This window comes from Pan paniscus, chromosome 3 (assembly GCF_029289425.2).
Source record: "Pan paniscus chromosome 3, NHGRI_mPanPan1-v2.0_pri, whole genome shotgun sequence".
Lineage (NCBI taxonomy): Eukaryota > Metazoa > Chordata > Mammalia > Primates > Hominidae > Pan > Pan paniscus.
This window is the reverse complement of record NC_073252.2, coordinates 114,824,122-114,852,021: the sequence shown is the minus strand read 5'-3', so window position 1 is coordinate 114,852,021 and position 27,900 is coordinate 114,824,122. Positions and strand designations below refer to the sequence as shown.

At 35.1% G+C, this 27,900-nt stretch overlaps 1 long non-coding RNA gene across 1 annotated transcript in view; it reads left to right on the top strand.

Annotated features, from left to right (window-relative positions):
* Positions 1–27,109, top strand: part of LOC129397622 (uncharacterized) — a 36,219-nt gene extending 9,110 nt beyond the window's left edge. Inside the window, exons 3-5 of the long non-coding RNA XR_010112011.1 lie at positions 9,275–9,539; positions 10,671–10,757; positions 25,372–27,109. This is a non-coding gene — a long non-coding RNA (uncharacterized LOC129397622). The remainder of the gene's footprint in view (positions 1–9,274; positions 9,540–10,670; positions 10,758–25,371) is intronic.
* Positions 27,110–27,900: the final 791 nt, after the last annotated feature.

Below are 27,900 nucleotides of genomic sequence, written 5' to 3'. Positions count from 1 at the left end.
TTCTCTTTTTTCTTAACGATTGTGGCCGTAAAAAAGTGTTCTTCTCTCTCCCTTCTGCTGCCCCAAGGAAACCTCGCTTGGTCAAAACTGGCTTATCTTGTAAATCTTATGTGCATTCTCTTATGAATATGTTCTATCTGAGGAAAATATAATAGCATAATCTCTGCGATATCTTGTGCATAAAGTGCAAATCATAATACATATTTGCTTGGTTTTTCCCAAGGTAAGAGATGATGTAACTCTTAGAGATGACGGTGATAGAGTCATAGGAAGTGACAGAGGAGGATGAGGATAATAATATCCTGTCCCACACTAAGCATTAAACTTGAACATTTAAATGACTGAGACAAATTTCTTATCGAGTCATGTCAAAGTTTAAACACAAACTAAGGTTTCTTATTTTGGTGTGTGTGTAGTGGGGTGGGTGCAGTTGATATTTAGAATACACTTTACTGTCTTTTCAGGAGTTTTAGTTTAATAATTTCAGACTGTTTTGAGTAAATGACCTACTGTGAGAATTGGCCACTTGCATCCTACATTTGGAAGCCATACAGTAAATCATAAAACTCCCTTTTAATTTTGGTCATACTACATATGTGAGTGCATTAAATATTTCCTAAATATTGATCATTTTTTATTTTAATTTGACAAAAGAAATTATATTACTTACATTTTGTTTGATTGCAGCAAACCATACCTTAAGAAAACAAACATTCCTGCTGAGATTATTTGATAAAAACTTTAGATTTATTTTATTGTCATTCAATTTACCAGTAGATGGACAGAAATAGAGATAATATTATAGGTATTAAAACTTCAAAATTCTAGGAGAAAGTTAAGTTTAACAAACAAAATTTTTTGTTTTTTTAAAAAACAAGTTTAAAAAGCAGCAGTTTTTTTAAAAAGCAGCATTAAGGAATGTATTTTTTTAGGAGCCAAGATGGCCAAATAGGAACAGCTCCGGTCTACAGCCCCCAGCCTGAGCAACGCAGAAGACGGGTGATTTCTGCATTTCCATCTGAGGTACCAGGTTCATCTCACTAGGGAGTGCCAGACAGTGGGCACAGGTCAGTGGGTGCACGCACCATGAGCGACCCGAAGCAGGGCGAGGCATTGCATCACTCGGGAAGCGCAAGGGGTCAGGGAGTTCCTTTTCCTAATCAAAGAAAGGGGTGACGGACGGCACCTGGAAAATCGTGTCACTCCTACCTGAATACTGCGCTTTTCCGATGGGCTTAAAAAATGGCACACCACGAGATTATATCCCGCACCTGGCTCAGAGGGTCCTACACCCATGGAGTCTCCCTGATTGCTAGCACAGCAGTCTCAGATCAAACTGCAAGGCGGCAGCGAGGCTGGGGGAGGGGCGCCCACCATTGCCCAGGCTTGCTAAGGCAAACAAAGCAGCCAGGAAGCTCGAACTGGGTGGAGCCCACCACAGCTCAAGGAGGCCTGCCTGCCTCTGTAGGCTCCATCTCTGGGGGCAGGGCACAGACAAACAAAAAGACAGCAGTAACCTCTGCAGACTTAAATGTCCCTGTCTGACAGCTTTGAAGAGAGCAGTGGTTCTCCCAGTACGCAGCTGGAGATCTGAGAATGGGCAGACTGCCTCCTCAAGTGGGTCCCTGACCCCTGACCCCCGAGCAGCCTAACTGGGAGGCACCCCCCAGCAGGGGCACACTGACACCTCACACTGCAGGGTACTCCAACAGACCTGCAGCTGAGGGTCCTGTCTGTTAGAAGGAAAACTAACAAACAGAAAGGACATCCACACCAAAAACCCATCTGTACATCACCATCATCAAAGACCAAAAGTAGATAAAACCACAAAGATGGGGAAAAAACAGAACAGAAAAACTGGAAACTCTAAAAAGCAGAGCGCCTCTCCTCCTCCAAAGGAACGCAGCTCCTCACCAGCAACAGAACAAAGCTGGATGGAGAATGACTTTGACGAGCTGAGAAGAAGGCTTCGGACGATCAAATTACTCTGAGCTAAGGGAGGACATTCAAACCAAAGGCAAAGAAGTTGAAAACTTCGAAAAAAATTTAGAAGAATGTATAACTAGAATAACCAATACAGAGAAGTGCTTAAAGGAGCTGATGGAGCTGAAAACCAAAGCTCAAGAACTATGTGAAGAATGCAGAAGCCTCAGGAGCCGATGTGATCAACTGGAAGAAAGGGTATCAGCAATGGAAGATGAAATGAATGAAATGAAGCGAGAAGGGAAGTTTAGAGAAAAAAGAATAAAAAGAAACGAGCAAAGCCTCCAAGAAATATGGGACTATGTGAAAAGACCAAATCTATGTCTGATTGGTGTACCTGAAAGTGATGGGGAGAATGGAACCAAGTTGGAAATCACTCTGCAGGATATTATCCAGGAGAACTTCCCCAATCTAGCAAGGCAGGCCAACGTCCAGATTCAGGAAATACAGAGAACGCCACAAAGATACTCCTCAAGAAGAGCAACTCCAAGACACGTAATTGTCAGATCCACCAACGTTGAAATGAAGGAAAAAATGTTAAGGGCAGCCAGAGAGAAAGGTCAGGTTACCCTCAAAGGGAAGCCCATCAGACTAACAGCAGATCTCTCAGCAGAAACCCTACAAGCCAGAAGAGAGTGGGGGCCAATATTCAACATTTTTAAAGAGAAGAATTTTCAACCCAGAATTTCATATGCAGCCAATTTAAGCTTCATAAGTGAAGGAGAAATAAAATCCTTTACAGACAAGCAAATGCTGAGAGATTTTGTCACCACCAGGCCTGCCCTAAAAGAGCTCCTGAAGGAAGCGCTAAACATGGAAAGGAACAACCGGTACCAGCTGCTGCAAAATCATGCCAAAATGTAAAGACCATCGAGACTAGGAAGAAACTGCATCAACTAATGAGCAAAATAACCAGCTAACATCATAATGACAGGATCAAATTCACACATAACACTATTAACTTTAAATGTAAATGGACTAAATGCTACAGTTAAAAGACACAGACTGGCAAATTGGATAAAGAGTCAAGACCCATCAGTGTGCTGTATTAAGGAAACCCATCTCACGTGCAGAGACACACATAGGCTCAAAATAAAAGGATGGAGGAAGATCTACCAAGCAAATGGAAAACAAAAAAAGGCAGGGGTTGCAATCCTAGTCTCTGATAAAACAGACTTTAAACCAACAAAGATCAAAAGAGACAAAGAAGGCCATTACATAATGGTGAAGGGATCAATTCAACAAGAAGAGCTAACTATCCTAAATATATATGCACCCAATACAGGAGCACCCAGATTCATAAAGCAAGTCCTGAGTGATCTACAAAGAGACTTAGACTCCCACACATTAATAATGGGAGACTTTAACACCCCACTTTCAACATTAGACAGATCAACGAGACAGAAAGTCAACAAGGATACCCAGGAATTGAACTCAGCTCTTCGCCAAGCAGACCTAATAGACATCTACAGAACTCTCTACCCCTAATCAACAGAATATACATCTTTTTCAGCACCACACCACACCTATTCCAAAATTGACCACATAGTTGGAAGTAAAGCTCTCCTCAGCAAATGTAAAAGAACAGAAATTATAACAAACTATCTCTCAGACCACAGTGCAATCAAACTAGAACTCAGGATTAAGAATCTCACTCAAAACCGCTCAACTACATGGAAACTGAACAACCTGCTCCTGAATGACTACTGGGTACATAACAAAATGAAGGCAGAAATAAAGATGTTCTTTGAAACCAATGAGAACAAAGACACAACATACCAGAGCCTCTGGGATGCATTCAAAGCAGTGTGTAGAGGGAAATTTATAGCACTAAATACCCACAAGAGAAAGCAGGAAAGATCCAAAATTGACACCCTAACATCACAGTTAAAAGAACTAGAAAAGCAAGAGCAAACACATTCAAAAGCTAGCAGAAGGCAAGAAACAACTAAAATCAGAGCAGAACTGAAGGAAATAGAGACACAAAAAACCCTTCAAAAATTTAATGAATCCAGGAGCTGGTTTTTTGAAAGGATCAACAAAATTGATAGACCGCTAGCAAGACTAATAAAGAAAAAAAGAGAGAAGAATCAAATAGACGCAATAAAAAATGATAAAGGGGATATCACCACCGATCCCACAGAAATACAAACTACCATCAGAAAATACTACAAACACCTCTACACAAATAAACTAGAAAATCTAGAAGAAATGGATAAATTCCTTGACACATACACTCTCCCAAGACTAAACCAGGAAGAAGTGGAATCTCTGAATAGACCAATAACAGGAGCTGAAATTGGGGCAATAATCAATAGCTTACCAACCAAAAAGAGTCCAGGACCAGAAGGATTCACAGCCGAATTCTACCAGAGGTACAAGGAAGAACTGGTACCATTCCTTCCGAAACTATTCCAATCAATAGAAAAAGAGGGAATCCTCCCTAACTCATTTTATGAGGCTAGCATCATTCTGATACCAAAGCTGGGCAGAGACACAACCAAAAAAGAGAATTTTAGACCAATATCCTTGATGAACATTGATGCAAAAATCCTCGATAAAATACTGGCAAAACGAATCCAGCAGCACATCAAAAAGCTTATCCACCATGATCAAGTGGGCTTCATCCCTGGGATGCAAGACTGGTTCAATATACGCAAATCAATAAATGTAATCCAGCATATAAACAGAGCCAAAGACAAAAACCACATGATTATCTCAATAGATGCAAAAAAGGCCTTTGACAAAATTCAACAACCTTTCATGCTAAAAACTCTCAATAAATTAGGTATTGATGGGACGTATTTCAAAATAATAAGAGCTATCTATGACAAACCCACAGCCAATATCATACTGAATGGGCAAAAACTGGAAGCATTCCCTTTGAAAACTGGCACAAGACACAGATGCCCTCTCTCACCACTCCTATTCAACATAGTGTTGGAAGTTCTGGCCAGGGCAATTAGGCAGGAGAAGGAAATAAAGGGTATTCAATTAGGAAAAGAGGAAGTCAAATTGTCCCTGTTTGCAGATGAGATGATTGTATATCTAGAAAACCACATTGTCTCAGCCCAAAATCTCCTTAAGCTGATAAGCAAATTCAGCAAAGTCTCAGGATACAAAATCAATGTACAAAAATCACAAGCATTCTTATACACCAACAACAGACAAACAGAGAGCCAAATCATGAGTGAACTCCCATTCACAATTGCTTCAAAGAGAATAAAATACCTAGGAATCCAACTTACAAGGGATGTGAAGGACCTCTTCAAGGAGAACTACAAACCACTGCTCAAGGAAATAAAAGAGGATACAAACAAATGGAAGAACATTCCATGCTCATTGGTAGGAAGAATCAATATCGTGAAAATGGCCATACTGCCCAAGGTAATTTACAGATTCAATGCCATCGCATCAAGCTACCAATGCCTTTCTTCACAGAATTGGAAAAAACTACTTTAAAGTTCATATGGAACCAAAAAAGGGCCCGCATCACCAAGTCAATCCTAAGCCAAAAGAACAAAGCTGGAGGCATCACACTACCTGACTTCAAACTATACTACAAGGCTACAGTAACCAAAACAGCATGGTACTGGTACCAAAACAGAGATATAGATCAATGGAACAGAACAGAGCCCTCAGAAATAACGCCACATATCTACAACTATCTGATCTTTGACAAACCTGAGAAAAACAAGCAATGGGGAAAGGATTCCCTATTTAATTAATGGTGCTGGGAAAACTGGCTAGCCATATGTAGAAAGCTGAAACTGGATCCCTTCCTTACACCTTATACAAAAATTTATTCAAGATGGATTAAAGACTTAAACGTTAGACCTAATACCATAAAAACCCTAGAAGAAAACCTAGGCATTACCATTCAGGACATAGGCATGGGCAAGGACTTCATGTCTAAAACACCAAAAGCAATGGCAACAAAAGCCAAAATTGACAAATGGGATCTAATTAACTCAAGAGCTTCTGCACAGCAAAAGAAACTACCATCAGAGTGAACAGGCAACCTACAAAATGGGAGAAAATTTTTGCAACTTACTCATCTGACAAAGGGCTAATATCCAGAATCTACAATGAACTCAAACAAATTTACAAGAAAAAAACAAACAACCCCATCAAAAAGTGGGCGAAGGATATGAACAGACACTTCTCAAAAGAAGACATTTATGCAGCCAAAAAACACATGAAAAAATGCTCATCATCACTGGCCATCAGAGAAGTGCGAATCAAAACCACAGTGGATACCATCTCACACCAGTTAGAATAGCAATCATTAAAAAGTCAGGAAACAACAGGTGCTGGAGAGGATGTGGAGAAATAGGAACACTTTTACACTGTTGGTGGGACTGTAAACTAGTTCAACCATTGTGGAAGTCAGTGTGGCAATTCCTCAGGGATCTAGAACTAGAAATACCATTTGACCCAGCCATCCCATTACTGGGTATATACCCAAATGACTATAAATCATGCTGCTGTAAAGACACATGCACACGTATGTTTATTGCGGCATTATTCACAATAGCAAAGACTTGGAACCAACCCAAATGTCCAACAATGATAGACTGGATTAAGAAAATGTGGCACATATACACCATGGAATACTATGCAGCCATAAAAAATGATGAGTTCATGTCCTTTGTAGGGACATGGATGAAATTGGAAACCATCATTCTCAGTAAACTATCACAAGAACAAAAAACCAAACACTGCATATTCTCACTCATAGGTGGGAATTGAACAGTGAGATCACATGGACACAGGAAGGGGAACATCACACTCTGGGGACTGTTGTGGGGTTGGGGGAGGGGGGAGGGATAGCATTGGGAGATATACCTAATGCTAGATGACGAGTTAGTGGGTGCAGCGCACCAGCATGGCACATGTATACGTATGTAACTAACCTGCACATTGTGCACATGTACCCTAAAACTTAAAGTATAGTAATAAAAAAAGAAAAAAGGAATGTATTTTTTAAAAAGTTTTTTTAAAAAGCAGCATTTTTTGAAGTTTTTTAAAAAAATTTTTTTAAAAAAGCAGCATTAAGGAATGTATCACACTTGAGGGACATAAGACATGAATTAAATTATTTTGCATTGAAAGGTTTATCGATTTAATGCTGCAGCCAATTTTCAATGTTTTAATTTTTATAAATAGGTGAACTTTATTATTATATTTTAGCTACCTCCACAGCAATATTTGGTGATTATTCAGTTAATCAGGTTATGTAAGTCCTGAATGATTATTATGTCCTCTCTGTTAGGCAACCTGAAATGTATACAATTAATTGCTGATTTTGAATCACTGGCAAAATAAGACTATTACTAGCTAAATAGGGCTTAATGCAGAAGATACAGGGTGGAGGCTCAATATTCGCTTACAATTTCAATCCCATTTTCTACTGAATTAGAAAAAAATAATTTCTTTACATTTAAAACATTATAGATATATCAACTTATTGATTTAGACTGACTATGTATTTTATGTAAAATGTCCCCAATATTATTGAAACCACATTTATAGACTACCCATCATGGGCATTAAATATAAAACATGGGAGACAAAAAATTGGGCGTTACAAACATAAATATGTAATTGGTAAGTAGGAGAAACAGCATCTTGGAAGACGTCTGGGAGGCAGCAATCAGAGGTGGAAAAAGAGCCTGCTGCTGGGATCTATGTTGATTTATTCAGCAATTTTCAACTCTGGTGACTTTTATCTCTCACCTGCCCAGGGGTCATTTGGCAATGTCGGGAAACATTTAATTGCCACAAATATGAGGTACTACTGGCATCAGTGAGTAGAGACGAAGGAAGCAGCTAACATCTTGGACTTCACTGTACAGCCTTACCAAAAGAATTATCTAGTTCACATGCTGCTGGTGAGAAAAGTTAGTTCATATAAATTTGAACAACCTAATGAAAAAGCAGATATGAAAAATTATAAACTTTAATTTTAAAATGTTAACTGTAAAATTATAAAACAATATACTTTAATCTATGCTACTGCTAAGTAGTGGAGCTAAAATTTTTCAGGATAACATAAAGTGACAGCACTAATATCTACATTTTTTAATGAAAGAAGTATATTTCAATTTGTGAGTTTAACCACTATTATAATCAAAATATAATTTCAGAGAAATAGTAATTGAATATCAGTAGGTAAAATATATAACCTATTTAGAAATAATTATAATGTAAATTAAAATAAAATAGTATTTTCAGTTTGTAAGGATATGTTTAAAGCATTTTATGTATCAACATAAAAAAGAAACATACATAATTAATAAAGAAAATGCAGTAAAAGACAAAAAGGAAAGCAAGCAGAGGAGAAAATTTAGGTATAATAAGGGGAAACTGATGTGTAGCTGCAAGAGACATCCGAAGCACTACACACAAAGTCTTATAAGAAAAAGAGAGAAGCAAACTATGCATTGAAGTAATAACCCAAGGTTATCCTACTGCTGGCTTGAAATTCAACATAAAATTGTATAGACATACAAACCTTTCTTGACTTAGAATTTATATACCATAACATATATCCTTTTAAAAACATACAAATTTTTTTAGTATATTTACAATCTAATTTTAGAATATTTCTATCCTGTTAAAAGAAACTACTTTATTCCACACCCTTTTTTCACTTAGCCCTGAGTTATCACTAATCAACATTTTTCTCTCTAGATTGACATATCTGAAAATTTTAAGTAAAATTATTTGAAATTATTATTATGAAAAAATAAGTTGTTAATATTAGATTTGTTCTAATAAACTCAAGTTACACTTAAAACATTCTAAAATATTCAAAAATATTTTAATTATAATTAAAATATTCAAAAATATTTTAATTATAATTAAAATATTCAAAAATATTTTAATTATAATTAAAATATTCAAAAATATTTAAATATTCTACAGTTAAAATATCCATCACATTTATCAAAAGCTAATATAAATATATTTTATCTTTCTTTTGAACTTAATATTTTTAACATAGTTTCTAAGGGGAAATGCAGGTCTAGATTTAAAATTATGATTAATACATTACTATTACATTTCAACTATTTTCACAAACCAGGGACAACCTAAAATGAAATCAGAGCTTTGGGGGAGTATGACAATCCATAAGCAAATGCAAACACATGACAGTTTAGGAACATACTAAGAGCTGCCAGAAAATTCTTGAGAAAATTTACGTTTTATCAGGCTTGTGCATTAATTCAAAATAATTATCTCATACTTTTTCATTAATGTATGCTACTTTTTTTTTTGCATACAGTGAGTGCCTTTTTACCAATAGTACCAATAGATAAGAAGATAAGATACAGATAATAAAGCACAGCGCATTGCACAGATCTACACCAATGGATTGGAATGGAATGTAGGATTCTCTTCTTGCTGTGGACACCATCATAATGTGAGATCACTTCTCTGCTCAATAGGACAATCATACTAATTCCTTAGGAAGACGTATAGGAATCAGTAGAGGGAGATCCTACCCTGGAATCATTTGATATCCTTGTGTTATCTTCCTCTACAAAAAGGTAAGCCCTGACATTAAGTTGATAAGACCTATCAGAGGAGAGTTGGCTCACTATGTAAGCAATCTATAAACCATATCTCTCCAGAAAGAGTTGAGAATTATATCTATAACTGACTTACTATATTGGCCACATTATCTATCTATGCAATAAAATAAAAATTTTAAATATATACCTGTGAAATTTATATGTATTTAATATTTTTAGTTCATCTTTGAAAAAATGAGTTGCTAAAATACTGAAGATATTAACTGGTTATTTCCCGACTGCAACAGTCAGATGATTCAGTGATTACATTAAACTCTGTCTTCTATATCAAGTTATGGAAAAAGATAGACAGATATAAGCTCTTCTTTGAACATGATAACAGCATGATATAAAAGAAGATTGGGGGAGCTATAATTTTGAAAACTAGTTACCTATTACAGTATTCTGAATTCAGGTCTGTTCAATTTCTGGATAGCTAGCTAATTATTTTAATATTATATATTATATATATATATATATATACACACACACACACACTTTTGTTTTAAGATAGTTTTGCTTCAGCTAAGTTTAACATCAGACCCAGTGGTAATTTAATTACCTCCTGTAAATTGTAATCAACTCACACATTTGGAGTAGATTAAAAATGTATTCTACATCTTTAAACCGTTTATAAGCTCTGAACTTCAAATAATCTTTTTCATATAAAGTTAAATTAATCGTATTTTGAAAAATACACTCTACAAACATAAAAGGATTTTCTAATTCATATTCACAATATTTGGCTCAATTTTGGGCAGCATTAAAATAATTGAGTGTTGTATCCACCCATTTATTTGTTGGCAACTGGAATAATTTTATTTTAATGATGACAAATGAATCAGAAATACGATATGAATTCATAATCAATATACTGTATTACATACAGAGGAAAAATACGTTTAGATTGACATTTAGAGTATATATTAACACAGTTAAATTACCTTCTTTAAAAATAATCTGTCAAAATCTAAATAAACGATGTGAAAGGGGAAGAAAATTTGCTTTTCTTTTGCCAAGTTGAATCTAGATGTTTAGGTGTTTGATAATACATAATTGCCCATATTTGAGAATGGCTTTATTAATTATGTTGTTTCTTTCATTTAGGGCTAGTTGAAATAATGACATGTGGGAGATCAGCACTCCAAGTCAAAATTGCAAAACAGAAGAAAATTCCAGAATTATATCACTGTTGTAAGTCGATCAGTCATTACTGGGTATATATCCTAAAGGAAAAAAAAAATCATTCTACCAAAAAGACACATGCACTCTCATGTTCATCACAACACTATTCAGAATAGCAAAGACATAGTATCAACCTAGGTGCCCATCAACAGTGGATGGGATAAAGAAAATGTGGTACATATACACCATGGAATACTACACAGACATAAGAAGATCAAAATCATGCCCTTTGCAGCAACATGGATAGAACTGAAGTTCATTTCCTAAGCGACTTTACACAGAAACAAAACACCAAATACCCCGCCCATTCTCACTTATAAGTGGGAAGTAAACATTGGTTACTCCGGACATAAGGATGGTAACGATAGAAACTGGGGCCTACTTTGGGCAGTACGGCCATTTTATGTATATTGATTCTTCCAATCCATGAGCATGGAATGTTTTTCCGTTTGTTTGTGTCATCTACGGTCTCTATTAGCAGAACGAGGAGGGAAACAGGGGGACAAGGTTTGAAAAATTAACTGTTGGGTATTATGTTCAGTACCTTGGTAATGGGATCAATCACACTCCAAACCTCAGAATCACACAATATACCCAGGTAACAAATCTGCGCATGTACCCACTGAATCTAAAATAAAAGTTGAAATTCTTTAAAGATTATAAATAGGGCCGGGCGCGGTGGCCCACGCCTGTAATCCCGGTACTTTGGGAGGCCGAGACGGGTGGATCACCTGAGGTCAAGATTTTGAGACCAGCCTGGCTGAAATGGTGGAACCCCGTCTCTACTAAAAGCACAAAAAATTAGCTGGGCATGGTGGTGGGCACCTGTAATCCCAGCTACTCAGGAGGCTGAGGCACGAGAATCTCTTGAACCTGGGAAGCAGAGGTTGCAGTGAGCAGCGGTAGCGCAGTTGCTCCCCAGCCTGGGCAACAAGAGCTAAACTCCCTCTCAAAAAAATAAAATAAAATAAATTAAAAGAAAAAGCAAATAAAAAAAGAAATAGAAATCAAATTGGGTATTTTGTTTAAAAAAAGCATATGTTACTACCGTAAAAAGAAGGAAAAAGATAACATAATGAAGTAATTTTTGCTTTATTTGCTTTCTCCTATTTCTAGGACTTGCTATACTGCATCTCCTATGTATATTTGCCTTCATTGAAGAGTGGGTAAAGGATTGGAGAAAGAAAGAATGCTTTTCTCTAGAGCTAGGGCAGTTTATATTTTATGATTATTAAAAAAAGAAAAATAAACTTTTTCGTATATGTACCTGTGAGAGAAAAAAGCGCCATAAATTTATAGCTGCATTATGATGATATGATGTCCTTCCATTCCTTTAAAAAAAGAACAAGGAATCAAACCTGACTGAATTCCCAGAGATGCTTAGAGTTCAAACACTATCACATTCACTTCCCAAATCCTCATACTTTATATAACATTCCACTTCTCTTCCCAAATCTTCCTGATTGCAAATTCCATGCCACTAATGATGCACAATTAGTTGGGCTCATCTTTTCAAACTATGGTGTTTAGAATTAGGTCTGCTGTGCATACTGTGCCTATTATAAAATATATATATATATTTATATATAAACATATAAATTTATACAGATATTTAAATATATATATAAATACATATATATATATACTTCAACCAAGCACTTTTGTTTTTTGAACAAATCTACAAATAGATAAGTTTTTATCTGCATTTCATTTAAGTTCCTGGCCAATAGCAGAACTTCAGTAATAAAATTTGGATACTTGATCCAAAATCTTCTGGCATAAGACATATATAAAAACTTAATAATATTCACATAGTAATATTTTATGTCATAAATATTGTATGACTTAAGTAATTTTAACTAATTTTAAAATAAAAGAAACATAAATTTAAAGAGCAAATTCTAAATGTGAAAGATAAATGTAGGAATATAAGAAAATTATTTTGGCAGCATGTCATTCTTTTCTGAAATTTTTCCCACATTAAATTTTCTCTAGTTTCTCTATTATCAACCCCTATTTGGCATTGTATGTGTTGGGAAAATGGTTCACTTACAGATGACTAAACTGCTGATTTCTGCGAAGACTAGTTGCTACCGCTGTGTATATGAATATATGGCTTATTATTACATGTAATCAAACTCCATCTGCCTATCCATCATCTCCTTTACAATTTCCCACTTTGCAACTTATGTAGTAATGAAGTTAAGTATTAAAAAACTTCTAAATATTTCTGATTCTATGTACACATCCAGCCCTCAAATTTGCCTAGCATAACAAAAAAGGCCTATCTAAACTAATTGTTGATTTAACTGAAATTTTAAAAATATAACTCCCTGTTTTCAAAGTTGAGTAATAAATTTTAAATTATAAAATTGGAATTCTGAAAATAATCTTTTACTTTTGTAATCTTTTCAAATTTCCTAAAGGATTTCATAGCCTTAAAATGACAGATCTAAGCTACAGATACCTAAGAAGTTAATGAATAATATTCAGTGACTACCAATAACTAATAATATCCATTTTATATAACGACAATGAAAAGAGACACAGGAAAATGAGGTAGGTTGCTTTGAGCAGTGATTCTCATCCTTTACTTCAAAATCGTTTGGTGAAGTTGTTATAAAATACATGTCCAGATCCCTCTCCAGTCCTATTAAATAAAAGTCCTTGAGAATTATGCTCTACAAACCTTGAGAATTATCCTTGAGGACCACACCTCCTAAATAACAACAAGCTTTTCAGTAAAATGTAAAGTGCTATTACTTAACTGAAGCAAAATCTGCTTGCAGACAGGAAGACAGCTATAGGTGCTATTTACCAACTTGCTTTGCTCACACCCTGGCAACTTGTATTGGTTGTGTTTTGACCATGGAATAAAACTTGTGCTCAATGTGAATATACAATATATGCCATGCCATGATTAGAAATTTACTACATAGGGATTGGGGTTATTATTATTTTTTCTTTACTACATAGAAATTGTAACTAATACTATTTTCTCTTTATTCCAAAGCATCTCTAAAAATTTTGAATATTTTCTTGTGATAGAAAAATTAGAGTGAGCAAATAGATTGCAACCATGAGCCTAAATAAATAAATTTTAAAAAAACTAAGCCTCTCTTTTATTATGTCTATACTATTATTTTAAAAATTCATAATTCAACTTAGTAATTTTTTCAGAGAAACCTGAATTATAAAGCAATTAATTTATTAAATGTGTTATGTAAAATTAAAAATAATAGCGTATTTTAATTAACATCAATATAATTTAAAATTTTTATGTATGGGGTACATGAGATATTTTGATACTGGCATATAATATATAATAATCATATTAGGGTAATTAAGTTATTCATTACTATAAGCATGCATCATTTGCAAGTGTTTTTTTTTTAGTACCACAGGAAATTTTTATTAATTTTTATTATTTGACTTTTATTTTAAGTTCACGGGTACATGTACAGGTTTATTATACAGGTAAATGGCATGTCCTGGGGGTTTGGTGTATAGATTATTTGCAAATCTTTAAAAAAATCCTACTTATTGCAGCACTGTTCACAATACCTCAAGCCACGATAAATTTTTTTTATGAGTTGCCTGTGTTTCCAAAATACCAAAATATTTTTGGATATCAAACCCAACCTTAATAATATAATACAGATTATAATTTGGAATACCTATTACATGACTTCATCATGAATAATTACAACCACATGAAAAAATTTAATGTAATAAATTGTCTTTTTCTCTAGATACAATTGTATCTTTCATAAGATTGCAAATACTATCATAGAAAATTTCTAAAATAAAAGTCATGTTGTTTACAAATAAATATTAGTAACAATTTTAGATAAATTCAATAAGAATGAAATAGAAGTTTCAAGCCATTTTTACTCTATTATTGTGAAAGGAAACTGTGAGTAGTTGGAGGCAGGCTGGGAAGAATTTTAATACCAAATTCAATTAATGAAAATTTATTTCACTCTCAAGTCCTTTTACATTCGTACACCCCTGTTGTATCACCTTTATATTCTCTTGGGTGTATCAAAGGCAAATTAACTTTAACTTTTTAAAACTGTTTTACCTCCTTTATTATCCATGTGATTTATCTCATAGAGCAACTCTTTTTATTTAAACATTTTTTTAACAACAAATTCACCCCTGCTCACACTTTGTCGATCCTTTTCTTTTTTTGGCATCATGTCTGTCATATTTCTCCAGAAGACATTAACTGACTCTATTTCCTTTTTTATATTAATTTTAAATTTTTAGGTGTACATAATAGGTATACATATTTATTAGGTACATGAGATATTTTGATACAGACATATAATGCACAGTAATCACATCACAATTAGTTGGGTTTTCATTATCTCAAGCATTTATTATTTCTTTGTATTACAAGCATTCCAATTATATTAATTTAGTTATTTTTAAATATACATTTAATTATTGTTGACTATAGTCACCCTGTTGTGCTATCAGATACTAGATCTTATTCAATGTAACTGAATATATTTTTGTAACCATTAATTATCATCACTTCCTTTCATCCACTACCCTTCCAAGCCTCTGATAACCATCCATTTACTGTCTATCTCTATACATTCTATTTCTGTGAAATAGAAAAAAATATATTTTTCTGTGTGTTTTGATAGTGACTAGATTGAATCTGTAGACTGCTTTGGGTAGTATGAACATTTTAACAATATTGATTCTTCCAATCCATGGACATGGAATATCTTTTCATTTTTTAAGTTCTCTTCAATTTTCTTCATCAGCGTTTTATAGTTTCTTTGTAGAGATATTTTAGTTCTTTGGTTAATTTTTTTCCTAAGTAGTTAATTTTCTGTGCTTTAAGATTTTTGTGGAGTCTTTAGGTTTTTATTATAAGATCATAAAATCTGTGCAAACAAGGATAATTTGGCTTCTTCCTTTTGAATTTGGATGACCTGTATTTCTTACTTTTGTCTGATTGCCCTAGTTGGGACTTCCAGTACCATGTTAAATAACAGTAGTGAAAGTGGGCATCCTTGTCTTGTTCCAGATCTTAGGTGAAAAGCTTTCAGTTTTTCATCATTCAGTATGATACGATTTGTGGGTCTGTCATATAAGATTTTATTGTATTGAGGTGTGCTTCTTCTATACCAAGTTTTTTTTTAGTTTTTTTTTTTCCATTAAGAGATACTGAGTTTATCAAATGTGTTTTCAGTAATTGACATGATCACATCGTTTTTGTACTTCATTTAGTTGATATGTCTCATATTGACTGATTTGCATATATTGAATCATCCTTGCATCCCTGGGATAAATCCAACTTGGTCATGATGAATGACCTTTTTAATGTGTTCTTGAATTCAGTTTGCTAGTATTTTGTTGAGGATTTTTGCATCGGGGTATTGGCCTTTGGTTGTCCGTTTTTTGGTGTGTCTTCCTCAGGTTCTGCTGTAAGTGAATGCTGGCCTTGTAGAATGAGTTTGAAAATGTTTCTTCCTCTATTTTTCAGAATAGTCTGAATAGGAGTGTTATCAATTCTTTTTTAAATGTTTAGTAAAATTCAGCAGTGAAACCATCAAATCTCAGGCTTTTCTTCACTGGGAAACTTTTTATTACAGCTTTGATCCCATTACTTGTTATTGGTGTATTCAGGTTTTGGATTTCTTCATGGTTCAATCTTGGTAGGTTGTATGTGTCTAGGAATTTATCCATTTTTTTCTAGGTGGTCCAATGTATTGGGATATAGTTGCTCATAGTAGTCTCTAATGATCCTTCGAATTTCTATTTTTTCAGTAGTAATGTGTCCTTTCTCATCACTGATTTTATTTATTTCCGTCTTCTCTGTTTTTTCCTTTGTTAGTCTGGCTAAAGGTTTAGCAATTTTGCATATCTTTTCAAAAACTACTTTTCATATTTTTGATCTTTTATATGTTTTTTTCTATTTCATTTATTTCTGCTCTGATCTTTATTATCACTTTTCTTCTGCTGATTTTCAGTTTGGTTTTTGCTTTTATTCTAGTTATTTAAGATGCATTATTAGGTTGTGTATTTGAAGTTTTCTCTACATATTTATGTAGCCATTTATTGCTCTAAGCTTTCCTCTCAGTTCTGCTTTTGATGTATTCTTTTAGTTTTGGTATATTGCGTTTCCAATTTCATTTGTTTTAAGAAAAATATTTAATTTCCTTCTTAATTTTTTCATTGACCCTCTGGTCATTCAGGGGCAAATTGTTTAACTTTCATGTGCTTATGCAGTTTCTGGAGTTCCTCTTGTTACTCATTTCTAGTTTTATTCCATTGTGGTCAGAGAAAATACTCGATATGAATTTACTTTTTAGTACTTTTTTAAACTCATGGTGTGGTTTAACATATGGTCTATCCCTGAGAATAATCCATGTGCTTAGGAGATGTGTATTCAGCATTTGTTAGATGAAATGATCTGTAAATATCTATGAGGTCCATTTGGTCTATAGGAGAGATTGCTTCTGATGTTCCTTTGTTTATTTTCTGTCTAGATAATCTGTCCAATCCTGTAAGTGGGGTGTCAAGTTCTCCAGCTGTTATTGTATTAGGATCTCTCTCTCTCTCTCTCTCTAGTTCTAATATTTTCTTTTTATATCTAAGTGGTCCAAGGTAGGGTGCCTATATACTTAAAATTATTATATTATCTTGCTAACTTGTCCTCTTTGTCATTCTATAATGACCTTCTTTGTCTCTTTTAATAGTTTTTGTTTTAAAATGTATTTTGTCTAAGTGTACCTACTCCTACTCTTTTTAGATTTCTGTTTTTAGATATTCTCTTTTTAGAGAATATTACTTCATTTACATTCATTATTACTGTTGATAATTAAGTACTTACTGTTACCATTTTGTTGCTTTGTTTTCTGGTTATTTTGTGGTCTTCTCTTCCCTCCCTCCCTCCCTCCCTCCTTCCTTCCTTCCTTTCCTTTTGTGAAGGTAATATTCTCTGGTGGTATGTTTTAATTTCTTGCTTTTATTGGTGTGTGTATCTGTGGTAGATTTTTTAAATTTGAAATAACCATAAAGCTTGCAAATAATATCTTGTAACCCATTATTTTAAACAGATGACAACTTAACTCTGAGTGCAAAAACTAATAAACAAGCAAAGAGAAAGCGAATGCAAACTTGACACTTCATGCACCCTCTTTTTAACTTTTTAACTTTTTGTTTCCATTTATATTATATTACACTATGTATGTCCTGAAAAGTTATTTTTGTTAATATTTTTGATGGATTCCTTTTAGTCTTTCCACTCAAGACATGAGTAGTTTACATACCAAAATGACAGTATTACAATATTCTGTGTTTGTCTGTGTACTTATCTGTGTACCTTCAGATGATTTCTTATTGCCCATTAATATGTTTTTCTGTCAGGTGAAGAACTTCCTTTAGCATTTCTTGCAGGATATGTCTGGTGTTGATGAAGTCCCTCAGCTTTTGATTGTCTGGGAATGTGTTTATTTTTCCATCATGTTTGAAGGATATTTTCAGACTTACTACTCTAGGATAAAAGTCTTTTTGCTTCAGGACTTTAAATATGTCATTCCATTCCCCAGTGGCCTATAAGGTTTCTACCAAGAAGTCTGCTGCCAGATGTATTGGGGCTCTTTTATATGCTATTTGTTTCTTTTTGCTTGCTAACTTTAGCATTCTTCATTTATTCTTGACCACTGGGAGTTTGATTATTAAATACCTGGTATAGTCTTATTTGGGTTAAATCTGCTAGGTTTTCTATAACCTTCTTATATTTGAATATTGATGTCTTTCTCTAGATTTGGAAAGTGCTCTGTTATTATCCCTTTGAATAAACTTTATTCCCAATCCCTAGTTACCCCCTCTTTAAGGCCAATACATTTTAAATTTGCCCTTTTGTGAATATTTTCCAAATTGTGTAGGCATGTCCCCTTCTTTTTTTATTCTTTGATCTTTTATATCCTCTGACTGTATTTTTGAATAGCCTGTCTTTGTGTTTACTAATTATTTCTTCTGCTGGTAAGAGAATCTGATGCATTTCTCAGTATGTCAATTTCATTCTTATACTCCAGAATTTCTGATTGATTATTTGTAATTATTTCAATCTTTCTGTTACATTATCGAATAAGATTGTGAATTATTTCTTTGTGTTATCTTGAATTTCTTTGAGCTTCCTGAAAACAATTACTTTGAATTATCTGTCTGAAAAATCACATATCTCTGTCTCTCCAGTATTGGTCCCAGTTGCCTTATTGAGTTCATTGAATTTATGTTTTTCTGGATAGTCTCAATGGTTGTGGATGCTTTTTGGTATCTCAGCATAGAAGGGATAAGTATTAGAGTCTTTGCATTCTGGGCTTGTTTATAACCATCCTTCTTGGGAAGGCTTTCCAGGTATTTGAAGGGACTTTGGTGTTGTAATCTGAGTTTTTGGTCACTGCAGCCATGTCTGCATTAGGGTACACCCCAAGCCCAATAATGCTGTGACTTGCAGACTCTTGGAGGTACCACCCTGGTGGTCTTGGGTAAGATCCAGGAGAATTCTTTGTATTAGCAGGCAGAGACTCTTCTTTTGCTTCCCTTACTTTCCCCTTAATGAATGGAATCTCTCTTTGTGCTGAGCTACCTGGTTCCTGGGGAGGGTCACATAAGTACCCTATGGCTACCATGACTAGGATGGTGCTGGGTTAGACCCAAAGCCATCACATCACTCAATCTTGCCCAAGGCCTGGGGTGACCACTTCCTTGCTACTGCTGATGTTCACTCAAGGCACAAGGGCTCTACAGTCAGCAGGTAGTGAATTTGGCCAGGCTTTTTTTCTTCCCTTCAGTGTCTTTAGCTCTCCCTTGGCTTAGAGAAGGTCCAGAGATGCTGTTTGAGAGCCAGGGCCTGGAGTCAAGAACCTTAGGAATCTACATGCTGCTTTATTCTACTATGGCTCAGCTGGCATCTAAGCTGCAATACGAAGTTCTTCCCACTCTTCTCCTTTTCTCAAGCATAAGGAGTCTCTGGGGCTACCACCTGCCCAGGCCTGCAGCAAGTACTGCCTGGCTACTCCTGATGTTCGCTCAAGACCCCACAGCTCTTCTATCAGTTTCTGGTGAAAGTTGCCAGGCCTGGCTCTCTCCCTTAAGGGCAGTAGGCTTCCTGCCTGGCCCAGGACAGGTCCAGAAATGCCATTCATGAGCCAAGGTCTGGAATCTGGGACCCCAGAAACACACTTGGCACTCTACCTCACTGTGGCTGAGCTGCTACCCAGACTGCAAGGAAAAGTCTTCTATACTCTTCCCTCTCTTTTCCTCAGTCAGTCCCTCAGTCCCACTGATGGAAATATGGTAGGTCACACCTGAAACCAGCACAGCACTGGGTCTCGTTAAAGCCCACAGGGAGTTCTGTCAGACTAACACTAATATTTATTCAAGGCTCAAGAGGCCTTTAGTCAGAAGGCGGTGAATCCAGCCATGACTGGATCTTTCCTTTCAAAGGCAGTGGGTTCCGTTCTGGACCAGAGGGGGTCAAGAAATGTTGCCCAGGAACTAGGGCCTGAAATGGGGGTTGTGGGTGGCCTCAGAACTCTGCCTGGTGCTCTATTCTACTCTGGCTGAGGAGGTATTCAAGTTGCAAGACAAAGTCCTCTTTACTCTTCTCTCTTGTCCCCTCAAGTGGAAGTAAAAAGTCTCTCCTGGAGCTGAGAACTGTGCTGCCTGGGTTTTTTGGGAGCTGGGATGCAAGTACTCCTTTGGCCACTCCAGCTGTCTCACTAGATCACAGGCACCCTATGTCCATGTCCCCTGGCCCCAAGTCTAGCACAACACCAGGACTTGCCCAGGAATTTCAGTCCTTGTGGCCTAGACTCCCTTTCAAGTTTATTTAAAATGCCAGAGCACTTAAGCAGAAAGGAATACTCCATCCCAGTGGTCAGAACCTTAGTTGCTAGCCGGAACTCAGGTTCTGTTCACTGGGGTGGAGTATTCCCCTTTGCTAGGGCTGTTCTACAACCCTCCCTCCATGGGCACTGACTGAATTCTGCCCTGTGTTGCTTTCTGCTGTGACAGTGCAGCACTGAGTACCAATGCAAAGTCCCACAATCACCGTCCTTCCCCTCCCTCAGGCACACAGATTCTATCTCCATGCCATGAGGCTCTTGCCAGGAGAGGTGGAAGGAGTAGGGTTGGCAATTCAAGATTGTCTTTGCTACCCTTTTCAGTGTCTCTTTAATATGATGTTAAAACCAGATACTGTTCACTCATCTGACTTTTAGTTCCTATAAAGGTGCTTTCTTGAGTTCGTAGTTGTTTAAGTTGGTGTTTTTGCAGGGGGAGGCAATTGCTGGAGAGTTCTACTTGGCCACCTTGATCCACCTCCTCCTGTATTTTAGTGTTTAACAAGCACAGTTCTTAAGGAACTATTGTAATTGCCTGTTTCCCTGTCTCAGCAATTCTACTCCCAGGCATTTACCCTAGAGAAATGAAAGCATATGTATTCACAGAAAGATTAGCATTTAAGTATGCCATATTATTTATTCATAATAACCAAATTTGCATCAAATTTTCTATCCATATGATAGAAAAATATTTAGCTACATAAAGGAAAAAAAGATATTCATGCATAATGAAAATCTATGAAAAGCCTAAGATTTTACCGTACTCTCATGCTAACAAGTCAGTCTGTAACAGTCTTGAATGATAGTAAAAGAAATGTGAATTCTTGTTCAAAAAAATGAATTTTTTACTCATGGCACAGAAAGCAGCATATGCACCAGAATACAATCATATCTCAGTATCAGTGAGGGATTGGTTCCAGGACCTATGCAGATACCAAAATTTGTTGATGCTCAAATCTTTAAAATAAAATGATGTAGTGTTTTCATATAATCTATGCACATCTTCCTGAAAAGATATTATTTCTATATTACTTATACATATTATATATGTATTTGTGAGTATATATGCAATTATACATATATTTTATAATTATATATGTGTATGTATAAATATAACTACATATAAATGCATGCTATATATATATTCATGAATATATAATTACAAAATTTCAACAAGATTGTGAGGTAGCTTTATCATCCATTTTAATGCCTCTGAGAAAACAGAGCTAATTCACTTTTCTGTGTCTAGCCATATAATCAGTATAGAGCACAAATTTTAATTCAAGAATACTTGACTCAAAGCTATGCTTATTCCACTATGGTGCATGTCTCTAATTGATGTATTATAATTAAATGATGTAAACATTCACAAGATAAATGGGTCAGTATCATATTTTAAACAGAAAACTTGTTTTCTAACTTCTTTTCCTCTGAAGGTGTTTTTATGCCAAGAATATACATAATAATATCATATATTCTAAAAAGTTATTAAGCCTGTAGTTATGATGAATTCAAATTTATTAAGTTAAAATATAATTATGATGTTGAAAGATGGTATCTGTAACCTAAGCCAGTACTAATATGTGGTTACCAAAGAGTTCAAATGTGTTATTCACATTGAATTAGACAAAAACATAGATTTATAAAATTATTGAATATATTTAAGGTGTAAAACATTCTGGGTTTTGAAAGGATTATTAATACTAAAGCCATTTATTTATTTCTCAAATTATCTATATAAGATTTATACATCCATGAGTGAAGGAATACATTCATATATCCAAAAGTATATGAGAGTAACTGTAAAAACATTTACTATTTTTAAATAGAACTAAATTAATGCTTTTTTACCTTGACATCTATTACATCAGCAGACTTTCTTTTCCATCTGCTTAAAACACTATTTAGTGCTATAAATCCAGCGGCATCCAAAAACACAAGCCCACATATAACATTCTATTTATGCAAATAGTGCATCTGCTGCTATATGAGAAGGCCAAATATGATTTTTAACTAGATTCAGACACCCCTAATGCTGTAAATATTAAATTGATTATAAGAAAATTCTATTAGAAATATTTAAAACATTAAAATGTTCATTGCAATATCACTATGTACAACCGGTACCTGGAATCACCTTAAGTTTCCTAGGATATTTGGATGTCAAATTCTATTTTCAACTACCAATGCCCATTGTCCCTAGAGAAGAAAAGTTCCTCTGCATTTTAAAGAGTATAATTACTATGATTCCACAAACTATTTTATAATGTTATCATATTAACAATTTCTTTTCTGCTTATTATTCAAATCTTTCCAGTATTCATCTGTATAAGAGAGTTAAAGCAAGGGTAATACAGCACAGCAATTTTCTTATATTTAAATATTTCATAGAATCAAAAAATCAGGAAAATTTTGGTTGCACACTCATGCTTTTAATTGCTTCATAATTTGTATAACTTAAATAAAAATAATGCTTTATGGCACTATTAGAAAAGTGCTTATATACCATGAGTGAACTCCCATTCACCATTGCTACAGAGAGAATAAAATACCTAGGAATACAGCTTACAAGGGATGTGAAGGGCCTCTTCAAGGAGAACTACAAACTACTGCTCAAGGAAACGAGAGAGGATACAAACAAATGGAAAAAGAAAATTCCATGCTCATGGATAGGAAGAATCAACATTGTGAAAATGGCCATACTGCCCAAAGTAATTTATAGATTCAATGCTATCCCCATCAAGCTACCATTGACTTTCTTCACAGAATTGGAAAAATAACTACTTCAAATTTCATATGAAACCAAGAAAGGGCCCAGATAGCCAAGATAATCCTAAGCAAAAATAAATAAATAAATGAAGCTGGAGGCATCATGCCACCTGACTTCAAACTATACTACAAGGCCACAGTAAACAAAACAGCATGGTACTGGTACCAAAACAGATATATAGACCAGTAGAATGGAACAGAGGCCTCAGAAATAACACCACACATCTACAACCATCTGATCTTTGACAAACCTGACACAAACAAGCAATGGAGAAAGGATTATCTATTTAATAAATGGTGTGGGGAAAGCTGGCTAGTCATATGCAGAAAACTAAAACTGGACCCTTTCCTTACACCTTATGTAAAAATTAACTCAAGATAGATTAAAGACTTAAACATAAGACCTAAAACCATAAAAACCCTAGAAGAAAACCTACGCAATAGCATTCAGTGCATAGGCATGGGCAAAGACTTCATGACTAAAACAACAAAAGCAATGGCAACAAAAGCCAAAATTGACAAAATGGGATCTAATTAAACTAAAGAGCTTTTGCACAGCAAAAGAAACCATTATCAGAGTGAACAAGCAACCTGCAGAATGGGAGAAAATTTTTGTAATTTATCTGTCTGACAAAGGGCTAATATCCAGAACCTACAAATAATTTTAACAAATTTACAAGAAAAAAAAACCCCATCAAAAAGTGGGTGAAGGATATGAACTGACACTTCTCAAAAGAAGATATTTATGTGGTCTACAAACATATGAAAAAAAGCTCATCATCACTGGTCATTAGAGAAATGCAAGTCAAAACCTGGGGTGGGGTGCTGGGGCAGGGATAGTATTAGGAGAAATACCTAATGTAGATAATGAGATACCATCTCACGCCAGTTAGAATGGCAATCATTAAAAAGTCAGGAAACAACAGATGCTGCAGAGGATGTGGAGAAATAGGAACTATTTTACACTGTTGGTGGGAGTGTAAATTAGTTCTATCATTGTGGAAGACACTGTGGCAATTCCTCCAGGATCTAGAACCAGAAATACAATTTGACCCAGCAATCCCGTTACCCAAAGGATTATAAATCATTCTACTATAAAGACACATGCACACATATGTTTATTGCGGCACTGTTCACAATAGCAAAGACTTGGAACAAACCCAAATGCCCATCGATGATAGCCTGGATTATGAAAATGTGGCACATATACACCATGCAATACTATACAGCCATAAAAAAGGATGAGTTCATGTCCTTTGCAGGGACATGGATGATGCTGGAAACCATCATTCTCAGCAAACTATCACAAGAACAGAAAACCAAATACCACATGTTCTCACTCATAAGTGGGAGTTGAACAATGAGATCACATGGACACAGGGAGGGGAAGATCCCAGACCAGGGCCTGTCAGGGGGTAGGGTCTAGGGCAGGGATAGCATTAGAAGAAATACCTAATGTAGATGATGAGTTGATGGGTGCAGCAAACCACCATGGCATGTGTATACCTTTGTAACAAACCTGCACATTCTGGACATGTACCCCAGAACTTTAAGTATAATAATAAAAAAAGAAAAGCGTTTACATAATAGAGTCTGGCTCCAGGCTAAAATCTTATGTATAATTTTTCGGGACAGATCGTAAGCAATTACAAGGTTATACTTGGCAGGCTTCATGGGGGAGAGAGTTGCCCTCCCACACCAGACTTGGTGCATAGCCAATGCATTAGTATTTTCTGGATGGAGACAGAGTCAAGAATTTAGTTACGCCGCCCTTCTAAATTCCTTCCTGACCAACCGTGTTCATATTCCTATCTGTATTCCTGTATTCCTCCTAGTCCAGAAGCTTCCATTCAGAGAAGCCTCTGCTTAGAATTTTTAGGAGTGGGTGGTGAAAAGCTTGAGTAAGACTCTTCTTTTCTCTGATTCAGGACTTTTCTTGTCTTCTTTCATCTCCCTCTCTCTCTTGTCCGACTCCTTAGGTTCATAAAATGGCAGGAACATTTTATTCAAGCCTCCTTGGCAGTGAGCTGATGACCTGGATCTGTGCTACCTGTCATCTGACTACGATAGTACCATGGACAAAAATTGAATATTTATGCCATTCTTTTTTAGCCTCTTGTTTACACTGTTGCAGTAAGTGAATAAAGGCTGGAATATTATTTTCGGTTTAGCTCCTTGTCCTAACTGACCACCTCAACAACTCACAGCTAGACACTTAATTATATGTTTCTCCCAACAACTCTGGGAATAAAGCTGATCAAGTATTGATTGTCAATATTTCAAAAAGAATATCTGATACTCATTTAGGAAATCTTGTGCTTTAAATGTAAGACGTAGTTTTCTGAATTGACATTTAAATTTGCTAAATAATATGGCGACTAAGTTATGTTGCTGTGCTAAATACGCCTGAATTTAGTGATATTAGGTATTAAATTGTTCACAAGAGAAACAATTTCTAGTACTTATGTTGTTCATGCATAGAGTTCAATAAAAAGGAAAGTAATGACCTCCAGAGTGTGTAATTTATGAAGCAGTTATTTATATTGCTTATCTTTAGGAAGGGATTCATATTTTACTCTCAAGATTCCTCTGAGCCTATTTATTACAATTGTTCTTTACCTAAGGGTATAAACACTTGTATCAATATCAGGGACCAACTTTTCACTATAGTCTGTTGGAATGAGGTAAGGGGAGAGGATGTAATTAGAAGGATCTCTGACAGGGGGTTCTTCTCTCACTTCTCATTAGGGTGCACTGACATGTATTCTCTCCAATGTTTCACACCACTGACAAAACGGAAAAATATACAACAACAAAAAGAGATGAACACCCGGCACTCTGCAACTCCTTCTCAAAATTATAATTTTTAAATTTTTATTTATGTATTTTTTTGTATTAATGCACTTCATGTTTCCAAACTTAAAATTTGCAAAATAATATATTGTGAAAATCTAGCTCCCATCATTGTACCCCTTATTATCAGTCCTATATGTAAATGCAAATTATAACAGAGTATTTGAAGAACGTTTTGAGACTATTTTATGCACATTCAAGCCAACACATATACTCCCTTTTCCAGCTTAAACACTAATGGTGGTATATTATTAACAATGTTAGGTACTTTGATTTTTAATATATCTCTTTACATCTTTTATGTCTGCATATCTTAGTGACCAATTCATATCAATATGAAAACATCCCTTATTGTTTCAGCTACATAGATGTTTTATGGTTATATAATAATAATTTACTCTGTCTTCTATAGATGAACATCTTGTTTCAACATCATTTTGCTCTCAGAAACAATGATACAGTCAAGGATGGTGCAAAAAACAGCCCTGCATATATTATTATATACCTGCAAATCTACCCATAGGTTCTATTCCTTGAATGAGGATTTCTAGGTCAAAAAATTGTATGATGGCATCTTGGAAAAATATAACTATAAATAAATGATTTACAGATAATCAATTACTTAATTACTATATCAACCCCTAGAATTTTAACTCTGTAACTTTGTCTTCTTTGATAAAATGTAGTGCTACTCCAGTGTGTAATTCACTGTTTTGCATCATATAATTATTGCTGTTATTGAATAAATGAACTTGATGGACCTTATAAAATGCCATATTGTACATATATATGTATATATACATGTATGTAATATTTTGAATATATAATGTTCTACATTTTAAATGTGGAAACCTTACTGCAATATAATTCCCTTTACCCTTTCCACTTTATGCTATAGTTTTCTTATATATTACATCTATATTATATAGAAAATCCTGTCAGACATACATATATAATAAATATTGCTTAAATATTTACAGTTGCTTTTCCTTCCTTCTTTATACTTTTGTGTACTAGCTTTCCTTCTGGTATTACTTACCTTCTGTCTGAAGAATTTACTTTATTCTCTAGCAATAATTTCATAGCCTGTGTGCTGACTATGAATTCTCTTAGTCTTATGAATTTTTCTTCTCTGAAAATACCTTTATTACACCTTTATTGCTGAGAGATATTTACCGTGTCTATAGAATTTAGCACCGAGAATTCTTTACTTTCAGTATTTTAAATATTTTGTGTGGGTTCCTTCTTATACTACTTGGCTTCTGATGAGAAATCTCTCATTGTTTCAATTACTGTTAGCCTGTAGTAATGTATTGTTTCTGTCTCTGCTGCTCACCCACTGCCAGTGGAATTCTAGGGTCTGAAGCATGTGAGAAAAGAAAAACGTACAAGACAGAACAAATCTAAAAATACAGGAAAATTTGCCCATATACTCTGAGCTTTAGGAATTCAGTTTCCTGTTGCTTTAGGCAGAAGTAGAAGGCATCTCTTGGAGCTTTCTATCTGTACCAAGCTTTGCTATCCAAGGTCTCCAACTAAGCTAAGTTCATGTGGAGGACTAGAGTGGTTAGAGAGGAAAATAAAAAATAAGCAGATTAGTGGCACTTTGAGTTTTGGTGCCTTCTCTTGTCCAGCAGCTTCTTTACTTTTCAAAG